Here is a 19486-nt window from a genome sequence, read left to right on the forward strand (position 1 = left end):
GATCATCTTTTCACTCTCGTGAAGCTAAAATAGTTCAGTGTGGAGAGCTTTACACTGAAGATCTTGAGGTATCTGGCACATCTCTAGGTTTTGCAATGGTCTCGCTGAAGCTCTACAGGTCCTTGCTCAGTATGCAGAGCTTTACACTGAAGATCTTGAAGTACCTGGCTCATCTCTAGGTTTTGCCATGGTCTCGCTGAAGCTCTAAAGGTCCTTGCTTCAATGTTAAGCTTTATCTTGCTAGTATATTGATACTTATCAACTAATTTAAATAAATGTAGCTTCCTGTGAAGTAATTGGAAATTTTCTTGTGCTGGAGAGGACTCTGGTTTGTAATGCAGTTGGATTTCTATGCTGTTGTTGTGTCTTCAATTTTTTAAAAAAGTGTCCCCGCTTACTGTACGAGGAGGCCGAAATAGCTCAGTTGGGAGAGCGTTAGACTGAAGATCTAAAGGTCCCTGGTTCGATCCCGGGTTTCGGCATCTTTTCACACGATATAAATGTACAAAAATACAACACAACACGTTTAAAAAATTTACTTCCGGTTTGGAAATTTTTGTTATTCTTGTAATTGTATTCACAATGTCTTTGCATTTCTATGATGTGGAACATCTTCAAATTCCCAAAACAGTGACCTCCACAACTAGCAGCACAGGCCGAAATAGCTCAGTTGGGAGAGCGTTAGACTGAAGATCTAAAGGTCCCCGGTTCGATCCCGGGTTTCGGCATGTTCTTCTTTGGATATAAAACAACCGATAACTATTTTGGAAGTCTCCTTTTTCTTTCGTAAATTGATAGGGATGCTCCTCATTCAGGAAAGTACATGATTAAAAGTACCCATTTCTAAATCCATCCCAAAACGTTTTCAGTAGGCTTTAAAACCACCAGCAAGGACTGATGCACTGAAAATCTCAACATCCCTACTTGAAATCCAATATTGGATATGCTTGGTAACCAAAACAATGTGATTGATGAAAGTTTAAAAAGTCTTTCGGTTTTGTTTTGTTTTTTCTTAGTCTATTAGAATTTCCATGCTGCCTGAAAATTGCCAGATTGTTCAAAATGTCCTGAGAAAAATATAGAACATAATTCAATTGAAAACAAAACGTTTTCTCAGAGGCTCAAATGGCTTGGTTGGCAGAGCATTAGGCTTAAGGTCCCTGTTTAGTTTCTGGGTTTTGGAAAGGTTCATATTAAATGTATTGTAACTTTGTGAAATTTAGTTCACGATGGAATGTCTTCAAATTCTTCAAAGGGAGATCATCTTTTCACTCTCGTGAAGCTAAAATAGTTCAGTGTAAAGAGCTTTACACTGAAGATCTTGAAGTATCTGGCACATCTCTAGGTTTTGCAATGGTCTCGCTGAAGCTCTACAGGTCCTTGCTCAGTATGCAGAGCTTTACACTGAAGATCTTGAAGTACCTGGCTCATCTCTAGGTTTTGCCATGGTCTCGCTGAAGCTCTAAAGGTCCTTGCTTCAATGTTAAGCTTTATCTTGCTAGTATATTGATACTTATCAACTAATTTAAATAAATGTAGCTTCCTGTGAAGTAATTGGAAATTTTCTTGTGCTGGAGAGGACCCTGGTTTGTAATGCAGTTGGATTTCTATGCTGTTGTTGTGTCTTCAATTTTTTAAAAAAGTGTCCCCGCTTACTGTAAGAGGAGGCAGAAATAGCTCAGTTGGGAGAGCGTTAGACTGAAGATCTAAAGGTCCCTGGTTCGATCCCTGGTTTCGGCATCTTTTCACACCATATAAATGTACAAAAATACAACACAACACGTTTAAAAAATTTACTTCCGGTTTGGAAATTTTTGTTATTCTTGTAATTGTATTCACAATGTCTTTGCATTTCTATGATGTGGAACATCTTCAAATTCCCAAAACAGTGACCTCCACAACTAGCAGCACAGGCCGAAATAGCTCAGTTGGGAGAGCGTTAGACTGAAGATCTAAAGGTCCCTGGTTCGATCCCGGGTTTCGGCACGTTCTACTTTGGATATAAAACAACCGATAACTATTTTGGAAGTCTCCTTTTTCTTTCGTAAATTGATAGGGATGCTCCTCATTCAGGAAAGTACATGATTAAAAGTACCCATTTCTAAATCCATCCCAAAACGTTTTCAGTAGGCTTTAAAACCACCAGCAAGGACTGATGCACTGAAAATCTCAACATCCCTACTTGAAATCCAATATTGGATATGCTTGGTAACCAAAACAATGTGATTGATGAAAGTTTCAAAAGTCTTTCAGTTTTGTTTTGTTTTTTCTTAGTCTATTAGAATTTCCATGCTGCCTGAAAATTGCCAGATTGTTCAAAATGTCCTGAGAAAAATATAGAACATAATTCAATTGAAAACAAAACGTTTTCTCAGAGGCTCAAATGGCTTGGTTGGCAGAGCATTAGGCTTAAGGTCCCTGTTTAGTTTCTGGGTTTTGGAAAGGTTCATATTAAATGTATTGTAACTTTGTGAAATTTAGTTCACGATGGAATGTCTTCAAATTCTTCAAAGGGAGATCATCTTTTCACTCTCGTGAAGCTAAAATAGTTCAGTGTGGAGAGCTTTACACTGAAGATCTTGAAGTATCTGGCACATCTCTAGGTTTTGCAATGGTCTCGCTGAAGCTCTACAGGTCCTTGCTCAGTATGCAGAGCTTTACACTGAAGATCTTGAAGTACCTGGCTCATCTCTAGGTTTTGCCATGGTCTCGCTGAAGCTCTAAAGGTCCTTGCTTCAATGTTAAGCTTTATCTTGCTAGTATATTGATACTTATCAACTAATTTAAATAAATGTAGCTTCCTGTGAAGTAATTGGAAATTTTCTTGTGCTGGAGAGGACTCTGGTTTGTAATGCAGTTGGATTTCTATGCTGTTGTTGTGTCTTCAATTTTTTAAAAAAGTGTCCACGCTTACTGTTAGAGGAGGCCGAAATAGCTCAGTTGGGAGAGCATCAGACTGAAGATCTAAAGGTCCCTGGTTCGATCCCGCGTTTCAGCTTCTTTTTTTTTTTTTTAATAGTAAATTTTTATTAACATTTTTTCAACAGTACAGCTGAATTGAGTTTATACAAGCGTTAATACAATATTATTGGCATTAAGTGAGTTGAGTTAATCCACACATTTTAGAACATAGCGACGTTCTCCTGGGCACTTTGCTTAGTACTATAACGTCCAGAAATAGTAAACTCCATGCTGGTATTGGGTGTCCATAAGAAAGTTATCCTGTTCTGCATCCCAGTCATGAATGAGTCCTTCGGAATGCATTGACAAGATGGGCTTCTTATCGTCTCTCTTTATGTGGAAGATATTCACTGATGCCTAGGTGAGTACAGCTGTATAACAAACCAATTAACTCTGAACTACAACTGAACTGGAATAAACTTAACTAGATCGACCTGAGTGAGCCATTCTATTATGTTATGCTTTATTCTTTATAGTATGCACTCTCTATCCTTCAACCCCAAACCTCCTTGAATCTGTTATATTTCAGTTCCTGTTGCGCTATTGCTTTTTCGTAGATGCAGGTAGTGTTTATTTGCCCAATTACTTTTTCTTTGCTGGGGCTTGATACGTTTTTCCAGTGTTTTGTGATTGTTAATTTAGTGGCCATAAGAATATGTGCTATCAGTGTTTGTGCTGTATTCGGAAATTTGTCTAAGTCCACAAGTAAGATGGCCATGGCTGGTGTCAATGTTAGTGGGCTACCCACAATGTTTTTTATGAGTAATGTTGCATTGTCCCAAAGGTTTTTAATCACTGGACATAACCACAGTATGTGTAGCAGTGTCCCATTGTGCCCAGCATAAGGGAGAAGAATTTGGAAAACATTTATGTATCCTAGTGGGGGTAAAATACCATCTCATATGAGATTTTAGGATAGCTTCACAATGTGAGGTGCATCTGAAACATTTGTTAGCCGCAGATATGGCTTTCTGCCACTGTCTCTCTGAGAAGTTCTCTTTTAAATCTTGCTCCCACCTAACCATGTATGGTAATTTTACAAACTTTGTTTTATCATTAAACACATTGTATATTGTTGATGTCCCTTTTTTAGTACCGGGATCTGCAGTTAGAAATTTTTCTAGGTCTGTGATGGACAAGGGGGTAGGGGTTTTGACAGAGTATAGGAAACTCCGTATTCGCAAGAATGCATGAAACTGTTCAACTGGGATAGAATATTTTTTCATAAGCATCTCAAAGGGGGCTATTTCAGTTCCTGATAAAATATCCTGCAAGGAATGGGCTCCATTAATTTTCCATGCAGAAATATCCAAATTTTCTAAAAGAAACGCCAGTAGTTCTATTGGGGTCTGTCTTGATGGGTTTGGCTTTTTTTGTGTAGCATTCGATGTCATTTTCTCCCATGCTTGGTCTAAGGCCTGGATGGTGATTAGAGGAGAATGTGGTATTTTAGCTTGCCAAAGGTGCGAGAGTAACCTAAGCTTTAGGGGGGTGTTGGATGTAATGCAGTTGGATTTCTATGCTGTTGTTGTGTCTTCAATTTTTTTAAAAAGTGTCCACGCTTACTCTTAGAGGAGGCCGAAATAGCTCAGTTGGGAGAGCGTTAGACTGAAGATCTAAAGGTCCCTGGTTCGATCCCGCGTTTCGGCATCTTTTCACACCATATAAATGTACAAAAATACAACACAACACGTTTAAAAAATTTACTTCCGGTTTGGAAATTTTTGTTATTCTTGTAATTGTATTCACAATGTCTTTGCATTTCTATGATGTGGAACATCTTCAAATTCCCAAAACAGTGACCTCCACAACTAGCAGCACAGGCCGAAATAGCTCAGTTGGGAGAGCATTAGACTGAATATCTAAAGGTCCCTGGTTCAATCCCGGGTTTCGGCATGTTCTTCTTTGGATATAAAACAACTGATAACTATTTTGGAAGTCTCCTTTTTCTTTCGTTAATTGATAGGGATGCTCCTCATTCAGGAAAGTACATGATTAAAAGTACCCATTTCTAAATCCATCCCAAAACGTTTTCAGTAGGCTTTAAAACCACCAGCAAGGACTGATGCACTGAAAATCTCAACATCCCTACTTGAAATCCAATATTGGATATGCTTGGTAACCAAAACAATGTGATTGATGAAAGTTTAAAAAGTCTTTCGGTTTTGTTTTGTTTTTTCTTAGTCTATTAGAATTTCCATGCTGCCTGAAAATTGCCAGATTGTTCAAAATGTCCTGAGAAAAATATAGAACATAATTCAATTGAAAACAAAACGTTTTCTCAGAGGCTCAAATGGCTTGGTTGGCAGAGCATTAGGCTTAAGGTCCCTGTTTAGTTTCTGGGTTTTGGAAAGGTTCATATTAAATGTATTGTAACTAGAGATGAGCGAACATGCTCGTCCGAGCTTGATGCTCGGTCGAGCATTAGGGTACTCGAAACTGCTCGTTACTCGGACGAATACTTCGCCCGCTCGAGAAAATGGCAGCTCCCGCCGTTTTGCTTTTTGGCGGCCAGAAACAGAGCCAATCACAAGCCAGGAGACTCTGCACTCCACCCAGCATGACGTGGTACCCTTACACGTCGATAGCAGTGGTTGGCTGGCCAGATCAGGTGACCCTGGGATAGACTAGCCGCTGGCCGCGCTGCTCGGATCATTCTGTCTCTGGATGCCGCTAGGGAGAGAGCTGCTGCTGGTCAGGGAAAGCGTTAGGGTGTTCTATTAGCTTACTGTTAGGCAGGAGTGATTCTCAAAGAACCCAACAGCCCTTCTTAGGGCTACAATAACGTTCTACTTTTTTTATTTTAATTTGCATCTTTTACCATTTTGTGAGGAATTAGCAGGGGGACTTGCTACCATTGTGTTTAGCTCTTAGTGGCACACATATCCATAGCAAAGACCGAAGTGGGAAAATTCAGTAGGGGTTGGATTTCTATTAGGCAATAACTCAGTGTCATCTCATCTGGCATAGTAGTGTGCTTCCTTTGATACTTGGCTAGAAAATAGCCATAGGAGAATACAAACAGCTTCTTGAAGCCTACAGTAGCGTTCTATATATTTGATTTCTGGTTGATCTGCTGGTGGCTGTAGTTTCTGCAGTGCATGTACTTGCCAATTCTGAGCAATTTGTAGTGAGACTTGCGACCGCTGTGTTCTGCGCTTAGTGGCGCACATATCCATAGCAAAGGCCGAAGTGGCAAAATTCAGTAGGGGTTGGATTTCTATTAGGCAATAACTCAGTGTCATCTCATCTGGCATAGTACTGTGCTTCCTTTGATACTTGGCTAGAAAATAGCCATAGGAGAATACAAACAGCTTCTTGAAGCCTACAGTAGCGTTCTATATATTTGATTTCTGGTTGATCTGCTGGTGGCTGTAGTTTCTGCAGTGCATGTACTTGCCAATTCTGAGCAATTTGTAGTGAGACTTGCGACCGCTGTGTTCTGCGCTTAGTGGCGCACATATCCATAGCAAAGGCCGAAGTGGCAAAATTCAGTAGGGGTTGGATTTCTATTAGGCAATAACTCAGTGTCATCTCATCTGGCATAGTACTGTGCTTCCTTTGATACTTGGCTAGAAAATAGCCATAGGAGAATACAAACAGCTTCTTGAAGCCTACAGTAGCGTTCTATATATTTGATTTCTGGTTGATCTGCTGGTGGCTGTAGTTTCTGCAGTGCATGTACTTGCCAATTCTGAGCAATTTGTAGTGAGACTTGCGACCGCTGTGTTCTGCGCTTAGTGGCGCACATATCCATAGCAAAGGCCGAAGTGGCAAAATTCAGTAGGGGTTGGATTTCTATTAGCCAATAACTCAGTGTCATCTCATCTGGCATAGTACTGTGCTTCCTTTGATACTTGGCTAGAAAATAGCCATAGGAGAATACAAACAGCTTCTTGAAGCCTACAGTAGCGTTCTATATATTTGATTTCTGGTTGATCTGCTGGTGGCTGTAGTTTCTGCAGTGCATGTACTTGCCAATTCTGAGCAATTTGTAGTGAGACTTGCGACCGCTGTGTTCTGCGCTTAGTGGCGCACATATCCATAGCAAAGGCCGAAGTGGCAAAATTCAGTAGGGGTTGGATTTCTATTAGGCAATAACTCAGTGTCATCTCATCTGGCATAGTACTGTGCTTCCTTTGATACTTGGCTAGAAAATAGCCATAGGAGAATACAAACAGCTTCTTGAAGCCTACAGTAGCGTTCTATATATTTGATTTCTGGTTGATCTGCTGGTGGCTGTAGTTTCTGCAGTGCATGTACTTGCCAATTCTGAGCAATTTGTAGTGAGACTTGCGACCGCTGTGTTCTGCGCTTAGTGGCGCACATATCCATAGCAAAGGCCGAAGTGGCAAAATTCAGTAGGGGTTGGATTTCTATTAGCCAATAACTCAGTGTCATCTCATCTGGCATAGTACTGTGCTTCCTTTGATACTTGGCTAGAAAATAGCCATAGGAGAATACAAACAGCTTCTTGAAGCCTACAGTAGCGTTCTATATATTTGATTTCTGGTTGATCTGCTGGTGGCTGTAGTTTCTGCAGTGCATGTACTTGCCAATTCTGAGCAATTTGTAGTGAGACTTGCGACCGCTGTGTTCTGCGCTTAGTGGCGCACATATCCATAGCAAAGGCCAAAGTGGCAAAATTCAGTAGGGGTTGGATTTCTATTAGGCAATAACTCAGTGTCATCTCATCTGGCATAGTACTGTGCTTCCTTTGATACTTGGCTAGAAAATAGCCATAGGAGAATACAAACAGCTTCTTGAAGCCTACAGTAGCGTTCTATATATTTGATTTCTGGTTGATCTGCTGGTGGCTGTAGTTTCTGCAGTGCATGTACTTGCCAATTCTGAGCAATTTGTAGTGAGACTTGCGACCGCTGTGTTCTGCGCTTAGTGGCGCACATATCCATAGCAAAGGCCGAAGTGGCAAAATTCAGTAGGGGTTGGATTTCTATTAGCCAATAACTCAGTGTCATCTCATCTGGCATAGTAGTGTGCTTTGATACTTGGCTAGAAAATAGCCATAGCAATAGGATAGCATTGTTTGGTTTTAAAAACTCAAAAAAAAACAAAAAACACAAAAAAAAAAAAAAACACAAAAAAAAAAAAAGTAAAAAAAAATAAATAAAGTTATAACTCTCATTTTAAAAATGTTTAACCCGAGGGCTAGGGGTAGAGGACGAGGGCGGGGACGTGGGCGTCCAACTACTGCAGGGGTCAGAGGCCGTGGTCCTGGGCGGGGTGAGACACCACCTGCTGATGAGGGAGCAGGGGAACGCCGCAGAGCTACACTCCCTAGGTTCATGTCTGAAGTTACTGGGACTCGTGGTAGAGCACTGTTGAGGCCAGAACAGTGCGAACAGGTGATGTCGTGGATTGCTGACAATGCTTCGAGCAATTTGTCCACCACCAGTCAGTCTTCCACGCAGTCCACCCATGTCACCGAAATCGCCACTCCTCCAGCTCCTGCACCTCAGCCTCCTCCCCCCCAGTCTGCCCCCTCCCAGGAAAATTTGGCATTTGAACCGGCATACTCTGAGGAACTGTTTTCTGGACCCTTCCCACAGTCACAAACCACTTGTCCGGTTGCTGCTGAGCAATTTTCCGATGCCCAGGTTTTCCACCAGTCACAGTCTGTGGGTGATGATGACCTTCTTGACGTAGTGGAAGTGTGTAAAGAGGTGTCCGACGATGAGGAGACACGGTTGTCAGACAGTGGGGAAGTTGTTGTCAGGGCAGGAAGTCCGAGGGGGGAGCAGACTGAGGGATCGGAGGATGATGAGGTGACAGACCCAAGCTGGGTTGAGAGGCCGGGTGAACACAGTGCTTCTGAGACGGAGGAGAGTCCTCGACCTGAACAGGTTGGAAGAGGCAGTGGTGGGGCCAGACGGAGAGGCAGGGCCAGAGCTGGTGCATCAGCGCCACTGTCAACTAGTGAAGCTCCCGTGGTGAGGGCTCTTGCGGCGAGGGCTAGATCTTCAGAAGTGTGGAGGTTCTTTAAGGAAACACCGGATGACCGACGGACTGTGGTGTGCAACATTTGCCAAACCAGGCTCAGCAGGGGTTCCACCACTACTAGCTTAACTACCACCAGTATGCGCAGGCATATGAATGCTAAGCACCCCACTCAGTGGCAACAAGCCCGTTCACCTCCGGCCGTGCACACCACTGCTCCTTCCCCTGTGTCAGCTGCTAGTCAGCCCCCTGCCCAGGACCCTGGCACAAAAACCCCATCGTCGCCTCCACGATCCTCCACAGCATCCACCAGCGTTCAGCTCTCCATACCCCAGACGCTGGAGCGGAAACGCAAATATAGTGCAACCCACCCGCACGCCCAAGCCCTTAATGTGCACATCTCCAGATTGCTTAGCCTGGAGATGCTGCCCTATAGGCTAGTAGAGACCGAGGCCTTTCGCAACCTCATGGCGGCGGCCGCCCCTCGGTATTCGGTCCCCAGCCGCCACTACTTTTCCCGATGTGCCGTCCCAGCCCTGCACCAGCACGTGTCAGACAACATCATCCGTGCCCTGACCAACGCCGTTTCTGACAAGGTCCACCTGACCACGGACACGTGGACGAGTGCTGCCGGGCAGGGCCACTATATATCGCTGACGGCACATTGGGTTAACTTGGTGGAGGCTGGGACCGAGTCTGACCCTGGGGCTGCTCATATACTGCCGACGCCGAGGATTGCGGGGCCTACCTCGGTCCAGGTGTTTCAGGCCTACTATGCCTCCTCCTCCTCCCACCCCTCCTCCACCTCCTCCTCCGAACTACCATCCGTGGGCACGGCGCCATCAGTCGGTAGCTCTAGGCACAGCAGCAGTGCCGTCGCTAAGCGACAGCAGGCGGTGCTCAAACTGCTGAGCCTAGGCGACAAAAGGCACACCGCCCAAGAGCTATTACAGGGCATCACGGCGCAGACTGATCTGTGGCTGGCACCGCTGAACCTCAAGCCGGGAATGGTTGTGTGTGACAACGGCCGTAACCTGGTGGCGGCTCTGCAACTCGGCAGACTGACACATGTGCCATGCCTGGCCCATGTGTTAAATCTGATAGTGCAGCGTTTCCTCAAGACATACCCCAATCTGTCTGATTTGCTCACGAAGGTGCGCCGCATCTGTGCGCATTTCAGGAAGTCCAGCCCAGATGCTGCCACTCTCAGGGCAGCGCAGCGCCGCCTCCAACTGCCCGCTCACCGACTGTTGTGCGACGTGCCCACGAGGTGGAATTCAACACTGACCATGTTATCCAGAGTTTACCAGCAGCGCAGAGCGATTGTAGACTGCCAGATGTCAACTTCCACCAGAACTGGTAGTCAGGTCAGTCAGCTTCCTCAAGTCTACAATGAGGAGTGGACGTGGATGTCTGATATCTGTCAGGTGCTGAGTAACTTTGAGGAGTCAACACAGATGGTCAGTGGCGATGCCGCCATCATCAGCCTCACCATCCCGCTGCTTGGCCTGTTGAAAAACTCTCTGGTCAGCATGAAGTCGGAAGCTTTGCGCTCGTCACAAGAGACGGGGGAAGAATATTCCCTTGTTGATAGCCAAAGCACCCTGAGGTCTGTTTCTCAGCGCATATCGGAGGAGGTGGAGGTGGAGGAGGATGAGGAGGAAGAGGAGGAGAATGTTGGCGAGACACAAGAGGGGACCATTGTTGAGTCCTTCACTGTTCAGCGTGTATGGGCAGAAGAAGAGGAGTTGGAGGAGTTGGAGGAGGAGGAAATGGACAGTCAGGCCAGTGAGGGGAGTGAATTCTTACGCGTTGGTACTCTGGCGCATATGGCAGATTTCATGCTAGGCTGCCTATCCCGTGACCCTCGCGTTCAAAGAATTTATTCCAGCACCGATTACTGGGTGTTCACTCTCCTGGACCCACGGTACAAGCAAAATCTTCCCACTCTCATCCCTGGAGAGGAAAGGAGTGTGAGAATGCATGAATACCAGCAGGCCCTGGTGCACAAGCTGAAACAGTATTTCCCTTCTGACAGCGCTAGCGGCAGAGTGCGTAGTTCTGCGGGACAAGTAGCGAGGGAGAGTAGGCGAGCAGGCAGCTTGTCCAGCACTGGCAAGGGTACGCTTTACAAGGCTTTTGCCAGCTTTATGTCACCCCAGCAAGACACTGTCACCTGTCCCCAGTCTCGGCAGAGTAGGGCTGATCTTTACAGAAAGATGGTGAGGGAGTACGTAGCTGACCATACCATCGTCCTAAATGATCACACAGCTCCCTACAACTACTGGGTTTCAAAGCTGGACATGTGGCACGAACTGGCGCTCTACGCCTTGGAGGTTCTTGCCTGCCCTGCCGCTAGCGTCTTGTCCGAGCGGGTTTTCAGTGCAGCTGGTGGCATCATCACCGATAAGCGTACACGCCTGTCGACTGACAGCGCTGACAGGCTGACGCTTATTAAAATGAATAAAGGCTGGATTTCTCAGAATTTCCAATCTCCACCAGGTGAAGGAAGCTCAACCTGAATAATTGATCCACTCCTCCTCCTCCTCCTCATTTTCCTCCTTCTCCTCCTCTTTGTACAGTAAAGCAGAGGAAACTGGCTATTTTTTGACAGGGCCCACTGGCTCTTGCTATAGTACTTCATGCATTTAATTTTTCTGGAGGGCCACCTACCCGGTCCTCTGTTTGAAACAATTTTTGTGAGTGCCACATACAGGCACTCAATCTATTCCATTTTACTGCAGGGCCACCTACCTGCTCCTCTGGTTTGAAACATTTTTGGGACTGCCACATACAGGCACTCAATCTATTCCATTTTACTGCAGGGCCACCTACCTGCTCCTCTGGTTTGAACAATTTTTGGGACTGCCACATACAGGCACTCAATCTATTCCATTTTACTGCAGGGCCACCTACCTGCTCCTCTGGTTTGAACAATTTTTGGGACTGCCACATACAGGCACTCAATCTATTCCATTTTACTGCAGGGCCACCTACCTGCTCCTCTGGTTTGAACAATTTTTGGGACTGCCACATACAGGCACTCAATCTATTCCATTTTACTGGAGGGCCACCTACCTGCTCCTCTGGTTTGAAACATTTTTGGGACTGCCACATACAGGCACTCAATCTATCCCATTTTACTGGAGGGCCACCTACCTGCTCCTCTGGTTTGAAACATTTTTGGGACTGCCACATACAGGCACTCAATCTATTCCATTTTACTGCAGGGCCACCTACCTGCTCCTCTGGTTTGAACAATTTTTGGGACTGCCACATACAGGCACTCAATCTATTCCATTTTACTGCAGGGCCACCTACCTGCTCCTCTGGTTTGAACAATTTTTGGGACTGCCACATACAGGCACTCAATCTATTCCATTTTACTGGAGGGCCACCTACCTGCTCCTCTGGTTTGAAACATTTTTGGGACTGCCACATACAGGCACTCAATCTATCCCATTTTACTGGAGGGCCACCTACCTGCTCCTCTGGTTTGAAAAATGTTTGGGACTGCCACATACAGGCACTATCCAAATTAAATTGTCTCCATAGCAGCCTCCACACGTTGTCTCCATTGCTACCTCCAAAAGTCGTCCATATAGCTGCCTCCATACATCGTCCCTTTATCAAACGAGGTGTGTCAGGCAGAAATTTGGGTTGTTTTCATGGATTCCACATCAAAGTTGTTAACTTTGTCGCCACCCTGCTGTGTTATCCACAAAATATACTGGCAAACTTTTACCATTTAGGGATATTATTTCAGCGCTTCTTGCGCATCTGTTTACATTCCCCTCACCCGGCATATCCTAAACTTATAAGAACGCTACTACACTTGATCTTATACAAAAGGTTCTTAGAAGTGCTGTTTGGGGAGTAGCCTAGAGACAGGGGCTTGGATTGGCGAAAGCTCGCCTGGCAGCGGAACGCCAGCTCCATGCGCATCATGCGCTTCTTGCGCATCTGTTTACATTCCCCTCACCCGCCATATCCCAAACTTATGAGAACGCTACTACACTTAACTTGGTGCAGGCTGGGACCGAGTCTGACCCTGGGGCTGGTCATATACTGCCGACGCAGAGAATTGCGGGGCCTACCTCGGTCCAGGTCTCAAAGGCCTACTATACCTCCTCCCACCCCTCCTCCACCTCCTCCTCCTCCGAATTACCATCCGTGGGCATGGCGCCATCAGTCGGTAGCTCTAGGCACAGCAGCAGTGCCGTCGCTAAGCGACAGCAGGCGGTGCTGAAACTGCTGAGCCTAGGCGATAAAAGGCACACCGCCCAAGAGCTATTACAGGGCATTCCACATCAAAGTTGTTAACTTTGTCGCCACCCTGCTGTGTAATCCCCAAAATATACTTGCAAACTTTTACCATTTAGGGATATTATTTCAGCGCTTCTTGCGCATCTGTTTACATTCCCCTCACCCGCCATATCCTAAACTTATAAGAACGCTACTACACTTGATCTTATACAAAAGGTTCTTAGAAGTGCTGTTTGGGGAGTAGCCTATAGACAGGGGCTTGGATTGGCGAAAGCTCGCCTGGCAGCGGAGCGCCAGCTCCATGCCAAGATCCAACTAACATAGTTTTAACTGCAGCACCTTTAATCTACTACTAGTTCACTGCCTCCATACATCGTCCCCTTATCAAACGAGCTGTGTCAGGCAGAATTTTGGGTTGTTTTCATGGCTTCCATGTTAACTTTGTCGCCACCCTGCTGTGTAATCCACAAAATATACTGGCAAACTTTTATCATGTACCGATATTATTTGAGCGCTTCTTGCTCACCTCCTTTGGTTCCTCTCTGCCACCCATTGGTTTGAAGCCTGAGTCCATTTAGGGTATGTCGCCATGACACTCTCTAGCCTGCTGCCGCTGCCTCTGCATTCCGTCCCCTATAGTGTCAGGGTCAATTATTGGATGTTTTAGATGCTATCTAGCTTCATTCTGTCACTCTGTCATGGCCATGCTGTTGCCCATAATTTTGGCATAATGGTGCGATTATGCAGCCTCAGAGGCATCCATGCATGCTGCCCCTGCTGTTTCCTGTCCATTTCCGTGGTGTTTCCATCCTTTTCTGAGGTTCCCAGGTGTTTGGCCAAGCTTCCCTGTGCAGAGCCTTGGTCCCCTTGAAAAATGCTCGAGTCTCCCATTGACTTCAATGGGGTTCGTTATTCGAGACGAGCACTCGAGCATCGGGAAAAGTTCGTCTCGAATAACGAGTACCCGAGCATTTTAGTGTTCGCTCATCTCTAATTGTAACTTTGTGAAATTTAGTTCACGATGGAATGTCTTCAAATTCTTCAAAGGGAGATCATCTTTTCACTCTCGTGAAGCTAAAATAGTTCAGTGTGGAGAGCTTTACACTGAAGATCTTGAAGTATCTGGCACATCTCTAGGTTTTGCAATGGTCTCGCTGAAGCTCTACAGGTCCTTGCTCAGTATGCAGAGCTTTACACTGAAGATCTTGAAGTACCTGGCTCATCTCTAGGTTTTGCCATGGTCTCGCTGAAGCTCTAAAGGTCCTTGCTTCAATGTTAAGCTTTATCTTGCTAGTATATTGATACTTATCAACTAATTTAAATAAATGTAGCTTCCTGTGAAGTAATTGGAAATTTTCTTGTGCTGGAGAGGACTCTGGTTTGTAATGCAGTTGGATTTCTATGCTGTTGTTGTGTCTTCAATTTTTTAAAAAAGTGTCCCCGCTTACTGTAAGAGGAGGCAGAAATAGCTCAGTTGGGAGAGCGTTAGACTGAAGATCTAAAGGTCCCTGGTTCGATCCCGGGTTTCGGCATCTTTTCACACCATATAAATGTACAAAAATACAACACAACACGTTTAAAAAATTTACTTCCGGTTTGGAAATTTTTGTTATTCTTGTAATTGTATTCACAATGTCTTTGCATTTCTATGATGTGGAACATCTTCAAATTCCCAAAACAGTGACCTCCACAACTAGCAGCACAGGCTGAAATAGCTCAGTTGGGAGAGCGTTAGACTGAAGATCTAAAGGTCCCTGGTTCGATCCCGGGTTTCGGCATGTTCTTCTTTGGATATAAAACAACCGATAACTATTTTGGAAGTCTCCTTTTTCTTTCGTAAATTGATAGGGATGCTCCTCATTCAGGAAAGTACATGATTAAAAGTACCCATTTCTAAATCCATCCCAAAACGTTTTCAGTAGGCTTTAAAACCACCAGCAAGGACTGATGCACTGAAAATCTCAACATCCCTACTTGAAATCCAATATTGGATATGCTTGGTAACCAAAACAATGTGATTGATGAAAGTTTAAAAAGTCTTTCAGTTTTGTTTTGTTTTTTCTTAGTCTATTAGAATTTCCATGCTGCCTGAAAATTGCCAGATTGTTCAAAATGTCCTGAGAAAAATATAGAACATAATTCAATTGAAAACAAAACGTTTTCTCAGAGGCTCAAATGGTTTGGTTGGCAGAGCATTAGGCTTAAGGTCCCTGTTTAGTTTCTGGGTTTTGGAAAGGTTCATATTAAATGTATTGTAACTTTGTGAAATTTAGTTCACGATGGAATGTCTTCAAATTCTTCAAAGGGAGATCATCTTTTCACTCTCGTGAAGCTAAAATAGTTCAGTGTGAAGAGCTTTACACTGAAGATCTTGAAGTATCTGGCACATCTCTAGGTTTTACAATGGTCTCGCTGAAGCTCTACAGGTCCTTGCTCAGTATGCAGAGCTTTACACTGAAGATCTTGAAGTACCTGGCTCATCTCTAGGTTTTGCCATGGTCTCGCTGAAGCTCTAAAGGTCCTTGCTTCAATGTTAAGCTTTATCTTGCTAGTATATTGATACTTATCAACTAATTTAAATAAATGTAGCTTCCTGTGAAGTAATTGGAAATTTTCTTGTGCTGGAGAGGACTCTGGTTTGTAATGCAGTTGGATTTCTATGCTGTTGTTGTGTCTTCAATTTTTTAAAAAAGTGTCCACGCTTACTGTTAGAGGAGGCCGAAATAGCTCAGTTGGGAGAGCGTTAGACTGAAGATCTAAAGGTCCCTGGTTCGATCCCGCGTTTCAGCTTCTTTTTTTTTTTTTTAATAGTAAATTTTTATTAACATTTTTTCAACAGTACAGCTGAATTGAGTTTATACAAGCGTTAATACAATATTATTGGCATTAAGTGAGTTGAGTTAATCCACACATTTTAGAACATAGCGACGTTCTCCTGGGCACTTTGCTTAGTACTATAACGTCCAGAAATAGTAAACTCCATGCTGGTATTGGGTGTCCATAAGAAAGTTATCCTGTTCTGCATCCCGGTCATGAATGAGTCCTTCGGAATGCATTGACAAGATGGGCTTCTTATCGTCTCTCTTTATGTGGAAGATATTCACTGATGCCTAGGTGAGTACAGCTGTATAACAAACCAATTAACTCTGAACTACAACTGAACTGGAATAAACTTAACTAGATCGACCTGAGTGAGCCATTCTATTATGTTATGCTTTATTCTTTATAGTATGCACTCTCTATCCTTCAACCCCAAACCTCCTTGAATCTGTTATATTTCAGTTCCTGTTGCGCTATTGCTTTTTCGTAGATGCAGGTAGTGTTTATTTGCCCAATTACTTCTTCTTTGCTGGGGCTTGATACGTTTTTCCAGTGTTTTGTGATTGTTAATTTAGTGGCCATAAGAATATGTGCTATCAGTGTTTGTGCTGTATTCGGAAATTTGTCTAAGTCCACAAGTAAGATGGCCATGGCTGGTGTCAATGTTAGTGGGCTACCCACAATGTTTTTTATGAGTAATGTTGCATTGTCCCAAAGGTTTTTAATCACTGGACATAACCACAGTATGTGTAGCAGTGTCCCATTGTGCCCAGCATAAGGGAGAAGAATTTGGAAAACATTTATGTATCCTAGTGGGGGTAAAATACCATCTCATATGAGATTTTAGGATAGCTTCACAATGTGAGGTGCATCTGAAACATTTGTTAGCCGCAGATATGGCTTTCTGCCACTGTCTCTCTGAGAAGTTCTCTTTTAAATCTTGCTCCCACCTAACCATGTATGGTAATTTTACAAACTTTGTTTTATCATTAAACACATTGTATATTGTTGATGTCCCTTTTTTAGTACCGGGATCTGCAGTTAGAAATTTTTCTAGGTCTGTGATGGACAAGGGGGTAGGGGTTTTGACAGAGTATAGGAAACTCCGTATTCGCAAGAATGCATGAAACTGTTGAACTGGGATAGAATATTTTTTCATAAGCATCTCAAAGGGGGCTATTTCAGTTCCTGATAAAATATCCTGCAAGGAATGGGCTCCATTAATTTTCCATGCAGAAATATCCAAATTTTCTAAAAGAAACGCCAGTAGTTCTATTGGGGTCTGTCTTGATGGGTTTGGCTTTTTTTGTGTAGCATTCGATGTCATTTTCTCCCATGCTTGGTCTAAGGCCTGGATGGTGATTAGAGGAGAATGTGGTATTTTAGCTTGCCAAAGGTGCGAGAGTAACCTAAGCTTTAGGGGGGTGTCGATTTTGATAATGTTTTTCGATTTCACACCAAGACTTTTCATTAGAGTTATGCCACTAGTACTGAGATGGATCTATAATTGAAGCTTGATGGTAGTCTCTTAGTTCTGGGACCCCCAAGCCTCCCATTGATCTGGGTTTTGTGATAATCGAAGATGCTACTCTTGGATGTTTGCCTTGCCAAATAAATTTGTTTAATTGGGCTTTGGTTGTTGTAAAGAAGGACTGAGGGACAGGGATAGGGATAGTGCGAAAGAGGTATAAATACTTTGGGAGGATCATCATTTTATAAGTGGCGATCCTACCCAGCCATGAGAGCATCAACTTTGAATATTTTGCGAGTTCTGCTTCTACCGTCTCGATCATTGGTGTAAAGTTATGTTGAAAAAGTTTTGATGTAGGGTAAGTGAGTTGTATACCTATCCAATCTAGATCGAATTTCTGTTTGAGGGAATTTAGTTGTTGACAATGTATATTAATGGGTAGGACTTGGGATTTTGTATTGTTTACTTTGCAGTAAGAAATATTACCAAAAAGGGCCAATGTTTTGAAGATGATTGCTAGGGATTGATCCAGATCTGTCACTATCAAAATAATGTCATCGGCAAAAAGTGTAATTTTATGTTCTGTTGCTCCAATTGTAATGCCTTTAACATTGGGGTTGGTTCTGATGGCTACTGCTAAGGGCTCGATGGAGAGTATAAAAATTATGGGGGTAAGGGGCACCCTTGTCGGGTCCCGTTGGTTAAAGTGAATTCTTTTGAACTTACCCCATTGATAAAGACCGTAGCTGAAGGGTATGAGTATAAAGCCTTAATTGCCATAAAAATATGGCCTTCAAAACCAATCTTATGCCCAGTTGACCCCGTCGAACACCTTCTCGGCGTCGACAGTTACTAGAGCTGCACAAATATTATTTAATTCACAATGCTGGATTAAGTTGATCATTCTTCTTGTATTATCATATGCCTGCCTTTGTGGGGTGAAGCCTGCCTGGTCTCTAGACACTAGATGGGGTAGTACCGCTTTCAACCTATTGGCCAGCAACTTAGCATATATCTTCACGTCCGCATTGAGTAAAGAGATGGGATGAAAATTAGCAGGGCGGTCTGGGGGTTTCCCTGGTTTGGGAAGGGCAACAATTACTGCCTCTAACATTTCTTTGGGGAATTCTCCCCTGTTGGCTGCCAGTGTGAACACGTTTGATAAATGGGGTGTGAGAGTTTGGGAGAATTTTTTATAAAAATCCCCAGGGAGCCCGTCTGGCCCTGGGGCCTTATTGTGAGGGAGAAAATTTATGGTTTTAAGGATTTCTTCTTGTGTAATGCTAGCGTTTAAGTTGAGGAGTTGTTCTGAGGAGAGTTTAGGTAAAGAAATTTCCTCTAAAAAAGAGTGTATCAGTTCTAAGGGTGGGTCCCCTGAAGGATTTTCCTTGGATATGTTATACAAGTTGGAGTAATACTCCCTAAAAGCATCTGCTATTCTTCTAGGGGTCATGATCTTCTCACTCGTAGTAGGATGGTAAATATATGGGATTTTAGATTTTTGTGTTCTTTGTTTCAGGCGGCGGGCCAATAGGGCTCCGGCTTTTTGGTCCTGAGAATAATATTTAATTTTCATTTTCTGTAGGGATTTAGTGTATTTGTATAATAATAGGTTTCTGAGTTGTAGCCTTTTTTCATTTAGTTCGTTTGTTAAGGGGTATGAGATATTCACTTTGTTTTGCCGTTCTAGAAATTGTATGTGCATGAGGATTGCATTAATTTCCCTATTCCTTTCTCTTCGTATTTTACTTTCTATTTTTTGAAGTTCTTCCTTAGCGAAGAGTTTGAATATGTGCCATGCTGAGAATGAACTTACATCCTCATTATCATTTATTTTGAGGAATTCTTTAAATTTGCTTTCTATGTTAGTAAAGTTATCCTTTAAAGCTAGAGATGAAAGATTAGCCCTCAATATATAGTCTCTGTGTTGTGAGAATGCGTCCGTAAAGGTAGCCTCTACCGGGGCATGATCTGACCATTTTATACTACCAATGGCCGTGGATTCAATTC

The 19486-nt window shown here is 43.6% G+C and overlaps 3 non-coding genes across 3 annotated transcripts; all 3 read left to right on the plus strand.

Annotated features, from left to right (window-relative positions):
* Window positions 1-409: 409 nt before the first annotated feature.
* Window positions 410-482, plus strand: TRNAF-GAA (transfer RNA phenylalanine (anticodon GAA)). Its single transcript has one exon. It is a non-coding gene; the product is annotated as a tRNA-Phe (tRNA).
* A 173-nt stretch (window positions 483-655) lies between these two features.
* Window positions 656-728, plus strand: TRNAF-GAA (transfer RNA phenylalanine (anticodon GAA)). The gene has a single exon. It is a non-coding gene; the product is annotated as a tRNA-Phe (tRNA).
* A 1185-nt stretch (window positions 729-1913) lies between these two features.
* Window positions 1914-1986, plus strand: TRNAF-GAA (transfer RNA phenylalanine (anticodon GAA)). Its single transcript has one exon. It is a non-coding gene; the product is annotated as a tRNA-Phe (tRNA).
* Window positions 1987-19486: the final 17500 nt, after the last annotated feature.

The sequence above is a fragment of the Engystomops pustulosus genome, chromosome 1 (genome assembly GCF_040894005.1).
Source record: "Engystomops pustulosus chromosome 1, aEngPut4.maternal, whole genome shotgun sequence".
Classification (NCBI taxonomy): domain Eukaryota; kingdom Metazoa; phylum Chordata; class Amphibia; order Anura; family Leptodactylidae; genus Engystomops; species Engystomops pustulosus.